Source organism: Coptis chinensis, chromosome 7 (genome assembly GCF_015680905.1).
Source record: "Coptis chinensis isolate HL-2020 chromosome 7, ASM1568090v1, whole genome shotgun sequence".
Classification (NCBI taxonomy): domain Eukaryota; kingdom Viridiplantae; phylum Streptophyta; class Magnoliopsida; order Ranunculales; family Ranunculaceae; genus Coptis; species Coptis chinensis.
Window position 1 is genome coordinate 4,198,431 of NC_141462.1, and position 13,387 is coordinate 4,211,817.

The window sequence follows — 13,387 nt, forward strand, 5'->3', positions numbered from 1 at the left end:
GCTCAAAATTTCTAGACTACATGTGAAGAAGGATAGAGGAGCATAGATCCTTTAGTGGTAACAGAGATGCTATAGGTGGGGGTTGAAGGATATGCTGCATGTATAGTCCAAACACGTTTTACGCTTTATTTAAACCTTCTGAAAGGGCCCACCAATGTTTTACATTATATCTTCTGTACATGTTAAAAAGACAGCGAGTGCCTATTGGTATGAAATAACGAAATGAAAGAAATACAGAAGAATAGTCCTTTAAAAACCCTTATTCCAACTTAAGGTATCTCCACAAAACACGGATACCCCACAGGCATTGGTACACCTTAAAATGAGCTGTTAGAGTAAATTGGTGGCTTTAGACTACACCTGCATTGAAGATAGCAAAGGTATATAAAGAGAGCAAAACCATAATTAAATATCAAGGTCGAAGTAATAACAAAAAATTGATTGATTATATATACCAAAAAAACATGTATGCTTACTTGCTGCTATTTTATTACATAGAAGTTGATCATCATGAATAGAAATCGAAGTGGTCCTTGTTGTACTTGTACCATCCATATGAACATTTGTATGGGAATAGATGTGAACTTGTGTACTACCTATTTTTTGCCTTGTCTGTTTGCGCAGATTCGAAAAGTGAGGACTCATGGCATCCACATGCCTTTTTTGCTGCAACTTTCATTTTCGCTCAATCTTTTTTATGCAGATGCTAGTAAATGGGCATGTGCGTTGCACGTGCTAAGAAAGAAAATTGGGGTGGAGAAAATCAAAGGAATGAATGTATGTAAATTAGTAACATATTACATTTGTTTGAATGGATATATTATATAACATGGTTTAGATTAATACAGGTTCAGGTCTGACATAAAACTTCAATAAGAAAAAACACTTCAATATGCTAGTTGTGTTCTTTGTCTGCTTTGATTTTTGTTGCACTGTCATGTTTCGAATAAATATATTCGAAAAGGTATTTAATTGCCTGTAACTTAGTCAATATATAATTATTAGTGTATATGCCACAAACTAATTTACCAAAAAAATAGGTATTATGTTGATGAAGTTATACAACATTTACCAAATTATTAACGTTCTCTAAATTCTTTACTTTTTTTTTTTTTTTTTTGGGTGGAAACTTATTGCCATTAGTTTGTACAACTTTCATTGATATTTGGCAACAATTAAGAAAGAAATCACCATTTTAAGAAATCAAATTAATTACATTCATTTCCTTTAGAAAAAAAGAAGAAGATAATTATGTAACCGGTTCGCCAGACAGAATGTTAATAATTGTATGGATTGGTGGTTAATCGTGGATATACTTAGAACATGTCTTGAGTACTTGACAACCTTCCTGTACAGTACGTATAGAGTTATTGACTGAAATATAGTTGTGCAGAACTCCAATTATTTTGATTTCACTTAGCATGTTAAATTTTGGTTAATTCATCAATACACTGAAGTAAGTAATGTTACGAAGTTCAAACATTTTAATTGGCCTTAAAAATGTGCATGACTTCTTGTTAAATCTAAAACTGTAAAATGCCTTTACGAAGCTAATTGATTATAACAAAATTCAAAGGATAAAAAATTGCTTAGAACACGAACAATAGGTAGCCGGATTATACTATGATCTGGTCGAGATCGATCATCTTTAAGTGCACAAAAAGAAAATTTCTTTTTATTTATGAATCCATTTTTATATCTCGCTTCGCAGAGTAGTTCTACTATGGCTAACAAAAATGATTCCAAAGAAATGGCCACAAACGAAGCAAATCCCCAAATTCAAGGCAGTTGGCACTTCTATATTCATCATTTGTTCTGATGGCCATATGAAGTGGCGGCATTAGACCATGCTCCATGGGCTTTGGAGCAGATCAACTAAAAAGAAAAGAAGACAGTCCAAATTATAAGAGAATCTTACAGAGTTACTTCAGCTAGTACAATGCATCAATTGGACTTTCTATTTTAATTTCAATGACTGTCATAGTTTACATTCCAGATCGTTTTGGATGGAAATGGGGGTTTGGAGTTCCTGCTGTGTTGATGTTCCTATCTGTTTTGTCATTCCTCGTGAGCAAAATAAATCTAATAATGTGCTGAACGTCGTTGCAAGTGAGCATCCTCACCCACCTAGTGCGAGGAACCTACATCAGTAGCTCTTGATGAAAACTTGGTCCCCCTGGCGTTGAAGTGAACATCGGATTAGCCAGCAGTCTAGAAGCATTTCCTCGCAGTACGTGTTGCCGGGCAATGGTGGTTATGTTGGCCTTCATATGTGGTTATCACAATTGATGGATTCTGAAATGATATCTCTACATCGCTTCTTCACAAGGTGCTCCGGCTAGTGCATCCAGAATTGCTTCTGCAATGGCCAAACAAAGGCCTGTTAGACAATGAAATGAAAAACAAAAAAGAAATAAGGAAGAGAGAAATTGTAGGGGTACATTCTTAGTGACTCAAGTCATCTAACTGAAGTTTAATTACCTTGTTGAAGAATCTATGATATGATGCAATGCAATTCTAGCTAGCATCACACTATCAATCATAGTGTTTGCATTCAGATTAAAGCACATATAGAAGTATATATATTCAAATTAGATAAGGATTGAAGTTCATTGATAGATGATCTTACATCCATTTTAGAACCTATAAACACTACATATATATCAAACTGAAATATTTTACTAATAACCATATCAGTTTTAAACGGTTAGCAAATTGTGGTGGCTTCACTATATGGATCAAATACATCTTACTTTCGAAGAAAAAGAAGTATATATACAGTTACATAGCTTAAAGATAATCTTGCACTGTTAAAAAGGGGTTGGGGACCTCTAAAAAAACCTCGCTTATCGACCAAAAAAAAAAGAGGCAAAAGTGCTCATTAACTCTGTGTGTATGTAGTAAATTAACAAACCTTGGATAAGGGCTATTCTTGATCACAGCCTTTTGGCCATATTTCCTCCATCTATATCCATCCTTCTATGTCCTCTGCAAACATTTACTGGGCATAAGCCATAAAGAGCAAAGCGTAGTTCTGTCTGTTGGAATCATAAGTCCTTATCTCTGCAAATAGAATTCTCTTCACGGTCTTCACCAAGTAAACCCCCATGCATGCACATAAACGGCATGAGAAAGTAGTACGAGTAACTCCACATGATCCTTCCCATAACAGGCACACACATCCCAGTAAAAGCATATCCAGCATATGCGACAATGTCGAACAACGGTGCTTCCCAACTCCCCAATGAATACAATGATACCTTTAGCAAAGCCAGCATTCACTTAAAACCATCAAAGTTGTCCATTTGTGAACTGAAGGCTCAAAGCTTCTGGGCTAAACTTGCATCACATGAAGGAAATGAGGAACATTGGAAACGTATTCGTAAGCGGAAAAAAACATTGTATGGCCCTAATTATGCAGTCTTACTTTCTAATGAGGCCTAATGTGAAGCCAGCAAGGACCACATAGGTACCAAATGACATCAGGGGGATGTACAGGTCAGGAGCATTTATGTTAAAAGCAAGAGCTTTATAGGAGAGTCTGCCACCTATTGGTCAGTTATTCTTGTCCAATGGCCCTGAATAGAAGAGTCAAAAGTGGATTAACAAAAGAACAAAACAAAAATCCCAAGAGAAATTTAAAAAAAAAAACAGCATTAGAGAAATTTCAAATCACTTTGCGCTTACTCGGTGTAAAAAAGGAAAAAGAATAACTTTTAGCTTGTTCCTCACGTATTGTCCATTCACTTGAAGTAGTAATCGAGGATCGAGAAGTACTTGCTTACCCGATCACAGGATAAAAAGAAGAATTAGTATATCTTACTTCCCATAAATTTCACAACTCAGTTGTATATCCCATTGCCTAATGCACTCTGGAAATATTTTATCAACAAGATACATACATTGCTTTGCACATACTCAAAGCTCGAACCAAGAATTCTCTCTCCATATGCACCCAATCCATCGCGGATGATTCCTGCCCCAGCCCCAGTCTGTTTTTCGTTGAAACACATGAACAAACACAAAAATGAAATAAAATAAAATTAGACAAAATGCACAAACTTAGAGATGAAGGGCAGTAAGCAAAACTGCCACATTGGTTGTCCCCTAAATTGCCTCCACGACTCTAATGATCCAAAGAAAGAAAATGGCCATCAAGAATTACTTGGGCTGGACGCTTTTCATTTCCAGACTCATCAAGACCAGAAAATAGAATAATATTATTATTCAGACAACCAAAGGAATTAGTATGCTTTGGTATTGGATCAGAAGAAGTATATTCAGGAGGAAACATAGTTTTAGCTTGTCCATTAATTGGAGGCACCCAGATGACTTTCATGCACCTCTTCCCCCATTAGTATCCTGAGTCTCCTCACGCACATCAACCGGAGGCGTTCACAGTTGCAAATTAATAAACAAAAAAACTAGTAAATGTTTGTGGCTTGGCAACCCTAAACCCTAAAGTTCATCCAATTTATGAGTACTCCAAGGTATATTATGATTACATGTCATAAGCCTTTTAAAATTTGATCTAAGATATACCGACAAACCTATCAATCCTATTGAACTATTTTAGACAGTTAGAATTCTACAACTAAACACGAAAACTGCATGACAAACTTCAAACTAAATATTAGTTAAGAATGAAGCTCAGCAGTACTATCAGCTCTAACTCTCTTAAGATCGTCCTCTTAATTAGACCATTAGAGGCCATCCAAACTCCTCTCTTTGGAGTATCCCACTTCATCCTTTAGGTTGTAGTTAGCATGCGATGATCATAGTTAGCATTTTAGCATTCACTTGAAGATTGTCATCTTGCATATAGAAGTGACATGTTGAGATAGCTTGGCTTTTTATACCATATCTCAATCAGATATGTTCTTTGTTTCCTTCATTATCTTAGATAGTGCATTGACCAATTTGTATGTGTTTCTGGGTATTTTAGTTCAATTAGTCAGAGCAGCACCGCTTGTTCGATTAACGTAAAATGGATGGATTAATCCTCGAATAAAAGAACTAATATGATGAACACCTTTATAGAGTTATCTTGTTTTCCAATCATTGAAGATTAATATATTTCAAGTTTACAGTAATAAGGGATTTGGAGTAAAATTGCAATTAGATATATGAAATATGCTGAAATTTGAAAATATCAAATGTTTAAATGATGATGACGAAAATATTAAGACTTACAGATGAGTTTCGATGCCCTCGATGACTTCTTTTTCTGGATAAAACCCTAGAGATTGTTTTAGGGATAGACCTGAAAATTTTCAATCCAATCAATAACTGAAATCAGACAAATAGAAAGGAGTTCATTTCTAGGAAAGTATCTGACCCCTTTCTGCAGATGTCGTTAATGTCAAGAGATGCAGTCTTAGCAGCCAAACGAACTAAATGTTGTCTCTTTACGTAAAATATGTCTTTGTTGCTTCGTGTCCCTGTGGTATTAATATTACAACAAAGTGACTCAATTGGCTATATCAATTGGGAGAGATAGATGTAGAAGCCCCATATATTAGTTGAGAATGAGAAGTGGGGTTTTGCAAAAAATGCAGACCAAACAGTTTTCCTCCGAGAATTGGGATTGTTTTCAAGGTTTGGAATTTTTTTTTGGTTGTAGTAGTTTCATTATGAGCAAAAAAAATTATGAGAAACAGAAGAGATGGGAGAGAAGGGAGAAGAGACGGGAGAGAAGGGAAATGAATCGGTTCGTATTCTCTGATTAAATGAACCTCTTATTAAATAACCCAATTATCACTAATAATTAATAAATAGCATTTATAGTAATGCGTACAATTGAGAATTGCGTGGATTTGGTTTTCTAATATACTCCCACATGAAAAGACTGATTGGTCTCATTTAAAGGTGTTAAGCAATTGTTTTATTTAGGCCCTGTTTGGTAGCCTGTATAGCCCATCCTATTCATGGGTTAGGGTGCACTATCCCTGTTATTCTGTTTGGTTCCTATATTTTGGGCCCAAGTCTCAGAGACCGATGCTATTAGTTGGTTGGCCCAACCCCAAAACTACGGATAATGGTATCCATTGGAAAGCAATGGATTCTGATCTACATTAGAGTATACACGTAAAATAAAAAAAAAAAAAACGAGAAAGAAAAAAAAAAAAAAAAAAGACCAAGAAATAAGAAGAAATGTGTGTCTCTCGACACTTCTTGCTACTATCTCTCTCTCTCTCGCTATTGGTAAGGTAATGGAAGTTGTTATCTTACATATTTTATCTTTTATGTTATCCCCTGCTGTCGCTATCTCTCTCTCATGCTTAGTATATAGCTTTCCCTGATGAGATGTTTTCTTAGTATGTCTTTATAAAATCCACTAAATCTTTTCGAAGAAATAAACAAATGGGAGAATCATAGGTTAAAATAAATAATATTGATATTAGATAAATAAAATTGCCTGTTTTTTTACCAAAACAAAAATATGTCGTTTCTTTCCATAGTTTGGCCTACTAATTCTTTGTTAATAAGTATGAAACAAGTTCTGTTTCTGTATTCAGGGTATATATCCTTGACACTTTTACTTCTGTCTAGTACACTTATCTGTCATTCTCTTGACAGAGCCTTTGTTAAGAAGTTCTATAATCCACTATATATATGGAATGTACTATTGTTCAGCATACTCAAGAGTGCCGAAGCTTCTTGATCTCAAAGTGCACGGTACAAGGCTAGGTGCGCGCTTGAATGAAACAAGATAAAATGCGATAAGCAAAATGAAAATAATACCAATGCTGAGTTTGAAGCTTATTGATACTGATGGTATGCTATTCTGTTTGGTTCATTTTGCTTATTTTCCACGCTTCGCTTGCTTTGGTACTTAAAAGATAAATGTAATTACCTTTTATCAAAATGAAAAGATACCAAGCTCTTCAGCAAACTTTTTTGATACTTATTTCATTTTAAGATAACCATAAAATGAAAAGATACCAATGCTTGCTCTTCAGTTTGAAGTATCAAGACATCAATCTCTATATATGAGCCTCAGAATCATGTAAGTGACACTTCACATAATCTTATGGAGATTATGAAATATTAGAGTGAAGTATCTAAATATTAGGAGTGAAGTATCACATCAGCGATCTAAATATTAGGAGTGAAGTAAATAACTTTGACTAACTTTTTCCCTCTCCACTTTAAAGTGTTAGAAAAAAAAACTTTTACACCAATAATTTGGTTCCCATCCATATTTTAGCACTGGTTATCGGTTATCTTCTCTGATATTTGGGATATCTTAAACAACTTCCTATTATCACTTTCTTAATATATACACACCCTCATGCACCTTAGATAATTCACAAGCATTAATGTATCGGAAACTTACGAGTCCACTCCCCTCAGATCCATTTCAATGATGTCCAAACTATTTTTTTTTATTTATTTATTTGTGTGATATTATAGAGAATTGAGAACTCGCACTTTATATATATTTTCAGCTAATTTGGGTTATACTCTTTGCACCACTCGACCACTGAATTATTATGTTTTTAACTTTGAAAGAATGGAGAAAGAGACACAGAATGTTAAAGGCCAAAGCAAGAAGAGGGGCCGGTGTGGACGCCTCCAATGGATAAAATTTTTATGAAACTTATGGTGGCTAAGTGCATGATGGACAATACCTTGATGGCCAATTTAGTAAACATGCTTGGAAGCATATAGTACAGCAGTTCAAAGCTAAATTTGGTCCCAATTATGATCTAGAAATTTTAAAGAATCACTATAGAGCATTGAAGAAGAACCATAGTGCTATAAGAACTTTAATTGATCAAAGTGGATTTGGTCGATAATGATAGAAAATGGTGTATGCCGATGATGACCAGGTTTGGGATGATTATGTCAAGGTGATTTTCTTACTTTACTTTAAGAACTTTTTGTCTTCCAAAGAACCATAATTCATCACTAGAAAATTATGTTCACCATATGCAGGCACACCCGGATTTCGAATTTGGAGAACTAAGTCTATTACAGGATATGAGGACTTGTGCATAATATTTGGTGATGGTGGGGCTAGTGGGAAACATAGTCGTGCGCCTAGTGAGAAAGTTATGAACCATGAAAACATATTCCAAAGATGCGGGAATCTGAATGGAGAGGGGTCCCAAAGTCCACTTGTTGGTTCTGATGATTTGGGTAATAATACTCTAAAACCGATCAATTTGGACAGTGAGTTTGAAGCTTGTGCCCAACTCAAAAAGAGACGACCAAAGATGACGCCAAACCATCATGATTCTAAAAAGCAGCGTCCTAAAAGCACTGGAGAGGGTATGGTAGATGCTATTCAAAGCATGGCAACAGCATTTACTGAAATAGCAAACAAGAAGAAAGAAATTGCAACACCTAATTCTGAACCATCGTCTAAAGCAAAGTTGATTGTTGAATTAGAAGCCATTCCTGATCTTGATGACCGTATTTTCATGCGAGCCTTGGATTTCTTAGAAGATGAAAAGAAAGCAAGGGTGTTCATGGGGCTGCGTATGGAAAGGCGAAAGGAATGGTTGCTTTATCAATTTGAAGAAAAGTGATAAGCAAGTTTATAACTTATTTTTTTGTTGATCCCCAATATATTTGATGTGGAAAAATGCATACTTTGTTTGTTGGTCTATTGGAGATCATTAGGTGTCCAGGTGTCGTAGACTTTATGAGTCTAGTAGTATATATTTTGCAAGGGTACGTATTGGATATATATTTATTTTGTTAATTATGGTCACTTATGGGAATGCAAAATTTGCTTGATTGAACATGTGTTTGTTCTATGTATTTAATGAGAATGCAAAACTTATTTGACCGTGAAGTTTGTTCTATTTATGCAATGGAGTAGTATTTTTATATTTGCTATGAAAATTATGTTTATCAGGTGTTATGTAATACAACTTAAATATATTATTTGCTTAATAAATGTGTTGACAGGGGCTATACTATGTCTGACGACTCTGATGAAGAAGATATGATAATGCAAGCAAAAGATGTGTTACTACCATGTTAACAAAATGGTTATTATCAATATTATGTCAAGAAAATTCCTTGCCGCGCTTCTCGCTCTTAGTGGCCAGAGTGGGTTGAAGAAGTGCTTATCGACATGGTGCTGCGGTGCCAAGAAAACTTTCCACGGTTCTTGCGATTGTGTGATATTTTACAAACGAAAGGTCTACTCACTCACTCGATACAAAGATGTGGTTGAGGAACAACTAGCAATATTTATGTATACAATTGGTCATAATCGAACGAATCGAACCATTCAAGAACGCTTTCAGCATTCTGGAGAAACTATTAGCCGCCACTTCAACAATGTCTTGAATGCAATAGTAGCACTATCCGAAGATTTTCTACAACCAGCAGGATCTAGTACTCCTCCTGAAATTCTTGACGGTGGTTATAGATTTTATCCGTATTTTAAGGTATTGACTACGTATGATTATAATTTTTTTTAAACTTAAATTGCATGATGCATTTTAAATAGTTTGTTTTTTTTTTATTACTTAAAATATACGTCTATTAGGATTGTGTTGGAGCAATAGATGGAACACATATCCCTGCATTGATTGGTTCAAAGGAGAGAGTTCCTTTTATAAATAGGAAAGGAATTGTTACGCAAAATGTTTTGGTGGCATGTTCGTTTGACTTGCAGTTTCAATATGTTCTTGCCGGTTGGGAAGGTTCGCTCAGATTCAAATGTTTTAAATTCAGCACTAACAAGGGAAGATTAAATTACAAGTACCTGAAGGTACATAATGCTTATTATTATGTTAAATCTTGTGGATTCTTTTGTCATGCTTAATATTCCAAAACCCTTTATACTATTTGAACATGTTTATGATCATAATGCTTAATTTTATTTAATTTGAAATGTAGGTAAATATTATTTGGTTGATGGGCTATGCCAATGCACCAAATTTTATTGCTCCATTTCGTGGCACTCGTTATCATTTAAAAGAATTTGGAGTGTTGCATCCTACAAATTACAAAGAGTTATTCAATCTTCGCCATTCATCTTTGAGGAATACTGTTGAACGTATCATTGGAATCTTGAAAAAGCGGTTTGCTATTTTGGCTCTTCCACCTCCATATCCGTTTGAAACACAAGTAAAGATAGTAATAGCATGTTGCATTCTACACAATCACATACGAAGAGAGAAACATAATGATGAATTTTTTGATAAGGATCAAAGAGAGCAAGAAGAACTTGAAGGAGACTCTGGAATGAGGAGACAAGATCTAGAAAACCTTAGTAGAAATAGAATACGAGAAATTGCATCAGATTATAGAAAGTCTATTGCCATTGCAATGTGGAATGACTATTGTGACTATCACAATGCAGATTGATGTAATACTTTTGATTTTGCTTTGGATTTGTTTCATGTTAAGAATGAAATGACCAGCTTATACTTGTTTCAAATTAAATATTTTGTGGAATTGTTTTTTTTGGTGAGAATATGGACATTGTATTTAAGTTATTATTTTCTTTGACTTATAATGTTCTATTATTATTTTTTCAAATATGTAACAGTTATCGATTAATGTATACAATGTGAACCAAACAATGGGCACGCTGAACTTGTGATTTAACAATTGGCAGCCAAACAACTTCCAGATTAACCTCGCTTTAAGTTGCACATCTACAGAATTAGATCAGCTAATCCAGGTTGGCTACTACAAATTTTTCTACTGCCAAACAGAGCCTTAAGGACAATATTAGTACTGAAAATTTATAAACACATAAAAAGACAAAATAGTCCTCGTTATTTCACTAAAATTAGAAATTATAAAATTCATAAATTTAATTAGAATATGTCATAATTATTGTGGCCTGTGATTTTTGAAATCCTTAACTATGACTAAATGTCTAAATCTCACAGTGGATGACACCTCAAATTGATCCAACTTTATTTATTATGTTAATATATATAGTGCATACAATACAATTTTATTTGTTTTGGGTGTACACTATTACTTATTTTATGATTAGTTTATTTTTTTTTCCACATGTGTGGTTAACAAATAGATAAAGTAAATGTTAAAGCAACTTAATTCATTTTTTCCTTTGTTTTTTCATAGTTTCATTATCATTTTCTAGAAATAAACTTTGTTATATTAAACTTCACCTGAGATTAGTGTGGAAACTATTTTTTGTGGCGTAAGGGTTGTAAGAAAATTGTTTTTGGTTGAAAATATTGTTTTTTGCATTTTTTTTTTTTTTGTAATTAGCTATATTTTTTAGGAAAAGTTGGAGACTCTATGAAACTCTAGATAGAATTGTTTCTTTATTTATATCATACTTTTTCATAATTAATAATAGAGTTTAGAAAAAACTAGAGTCTCTATGAGTGTTCCAAAAAATAGATTGGTGAGGGTATAACTATAATAAATATCTAAAGATTTGGATTTTTTTTTTTTTTTTTTAATTAGTATTAGAGTTTACAAAAAGTTGGAGACTATGTAAAGCCTTGAAAAATAGAGCCAAGAGGGTATAGCTATAATATATATCTAAGGATTCCTCTCCTATTGAAAAGAGAAAATCTAGCATATTTAATTAAAACGAGAATTATTTTCTTATTAAAACAGGATCTCTCTCCCAATTGAAAAAATGGGTTTTTAAAATTTAATTAAAACTTCATTTAAAACAATTTGTTAGAAAATTAAAACGGGTTAGCGACTCCTAAAAGGGTAGTCCCAATTTTCTAAAAAAAATTTAAATGTTTTCAAAAGAGCAGGTGCGTATGCATTGGCCTACAAGCTAGTCTTAATATTAAAGCACCCACAAGGGGTATTTTTCGAGCTCTATGAAAATTCCACGTCATCTCCTATTAAAACGGGAATTTCTCTTCTATTTGAAAAACGGGAATCCTTTTTTACAACGGGAATTCCTTTCCTATTAAAACAAATTCTAGCACTTCTAATTAAAGCGGGAATCATTCTCCTATTAAAATGGGAATTTCTCCCCTATTGAAAAGGGAAAATCTATCATATCTAATTAAAACGGAAATTATTCTCCTATTAAAACATGATCTCTCTCCCAATTGAAAAAAATGGGTTTTTAAAACTTAATTAAAACAATTTGTTAGAAAATTAAAACGGGTTAGCGACTAAAACGGTAGTCCCAATTTTCTAAAAAAAATCTAAATATTTTCAAAAGAGCGGTGCGTATGCACGGGCATACAAACTAGTCTTAATATTAAAGCTCCCAGAAGGGGTATTTTTCAAGCTCTATTAAAATTCAACGTCATCAACTTAATAGTTAACTTAAAACGGGAAACTCTTTTCCTTTTAGAATCCAACTTCAAACTTCAAACGGGAATCTCCTTTCCTTTTAAAACCAAAACTCAAATAATATCATAAAAATTATTTATTTCCAAATTAAAATGGGATTCCTCCCCTATTAAAAAACACGGGTTTTTAAAACTTAATTAAAACAATTGTTAAGAAATTAAAATGGGTTTTTAAGACTTGATTAAAACAATTTGTTGGAAAATTAAAACAGGTTAGCAACGCAAACAGGAATCACAATTTGTTATGATTGTTGAGCAAATTTTTAAAATAGCCGGTGCGTATGCACGGAGTCTACTTTCTAGTTTTGATGATTATCACTTTATCAAAGTGAGAGGTATTCCTGTCGAGATTAACTTAGTTCACTAATTAGTTTGCACGCACATTATGGATTCACATCCCTTAGTTATGTGCAAATAGGCGAGTCATATCTACACTATATGATAGCCGGGTCTTCCCAATATCGAGTAGGCAATTTAAGATCTCTTTATTTACTTAATTTAGAAACACCTCTCTTTGAATTTAGAATAAGCCCCATTTTTATTAACAAGGTCCATTTTTTATTAATAATTTAGAAACATCTATCTTATGTCACTTAAATTAAATAATTACTCCCAATTACCATATTGAAATTAAAACAGCAGGTGCAGATTAGCAAAGTCGGTAAAACCTATAGGTGATGATACTAGAAGTCTGGGGCTCGGGGTTGCCAATAAAAAAAATAAACAAAACAAGCCCTATTTTATTATTGATAATTTAAAAGAACCTCCCTAATATCACTTAAATAACATAATTATCTCCCATTTTATTTAAAAATAAATAAATAGATGAGTCTCTCCTATATAATTACAATTACTATTTACAATGAGAATCCAAAGAAACCATGCTAACTATCGATATCGAGGGACGGGTTTCAAGACTTGAAAAAACCGATGCGTAGCACGGTTTGCATATTTGTATCATTTGATAGTCGGGTCTTTAAAGGCACACTTATCAACCGAATAGTGTATTTCTAATCTCTCTATTTTAAGATTTTAGAACCACCTCCCTTAATTATTCTAATTAGCTCCTTTCTTTTTAAACAATTTACAAAAAACTCCCTCACTTTACT

The 13,387-nt window shown here is 33.6% G+C and overlaps 1 pseudogene; it reads right to left on the reverse strand.

The window, feature by feature from the left end:
* Window positions 1–2,998: 2,998 nt before the first annotated feature.
* Window positions 2,999–4,294, reverse strand: LOC147485356 (uncharacterized; annotated as a pseudogene).
* Between the last annotated feature and the right edge of the window lie 9,093 nt (window positions 4,295–13,387).